Raw genomic sequence first — 1,258 nt, forward strand, 5'->3', positions numbered from 1 at the left:
AAACCTAACTAACCTAAGGACATCACACACATCCATGCCCGAGGCAGGATTCGAACCTGCGACCGTAGTGGTCTCGCGGTTCCAGACTGAAGCGCCTAGAACCGCTCGGCCACAACGGCCGGCAGAGTACAGTGTATGACGAAAGCAGCGCAAATCTTAGATGCAGATTCTTACATTTCAAGGACTTCGACAACCGATATATAATTAGAATGTTAACAGGACATCTACTCTGTATACTGCTATTTTTGTGATCCGTATCTTATGTGTAGCTGATTCCTAGAAAATACGCTGTATATTTTCATTGTTTGGCCTGATTTATGGACGACTAGTTTGTAGCTTTTTACTTAGAGATAGTCTGTTTCTTTAGTTGAGATAAGTTCAAACCTAGTGTAAACACTCGGTTAAAAATCACTCCTAAGATGGTATGTTGACGTAAATTAGTAACCACTGCTGACTCTTCACTGCTGAAGAAATTCTTTTTGTGGCCCCTCTATTTTTTCCGTAAGTGTCACATATGTTGTTAAATATTAAATCCCACAGCTAAATTGTGATATCTACCATTGTCTCCCTATCGATTACTGCGTTGTGAAACATCCATCACTATTAAGTAATTTTTGCTCAACTAATTATTGGACGACAGGGAAGTCACCAACGTAAAGACAGTATCAAATCGCATATGTGAGTCTGGTCACCTAAGGCGTGTTGTATCGATGCAAGATTTTCTCTCTTTCTGTAGTCGTCTTCCTTCCTGTCTGAGTTTTTATATGAGCAGGGCTCAAAATTCGACTGCTCCCATAACAGCAGGTGTACTTACAGGGGAGTGGCGGGTTCAGCGGCGTTCGTGGCGCACGAGGCGGAGGGTCAATGTGGAGGCTGGCCGTGTGGCATCGCCCGCTCTGCCTGTGAGTGGACATGTGGCTGCTCCTTCAGCAAGGTCCGAGCAGGCACACGGGAGCTCCAACGTTAGGCGGGTGATGGAGCCCCTTAGGGAAATAGCGGGAAGGTCGGGGAAGAAGACCAGTGTTCACTCTGTCTGCTTGCCGGGGGGTCTCATCCGAGATGTGGACGAGGCCCTACCGGCGGCGATAGAGAACACTGGAAGCACCCGACTGCAAATTGTTGCACATGTCGGAACCAATGACTCCTGCCGTCTGGGTTCAGAGGTCATCCTCAGTTCGTACAGGCGGTTGGCGGAATTGGTGAAGGCGGAAAGCCTCGCTCGCGGGGTGGAATCAGAGCTAACTATTTGTAGTATCGT

The sequence above is a fragment of the Schistocerca cancellata genome, chromosome 7 (assembly GCF_023864275.1).
Source record: "Schistocerca cancellata isolate TAMUIC-IGC-003103 chromosome 7, iqSchCanc2.1, whole genome shotgun sequence".
Classification (NCBI taxonomy): Eukaryota; Metazoa; Arthropoda; class Insecta; order Orthoptera; family Acrididae; genus Schistocerca; species Schistocerca cancellata.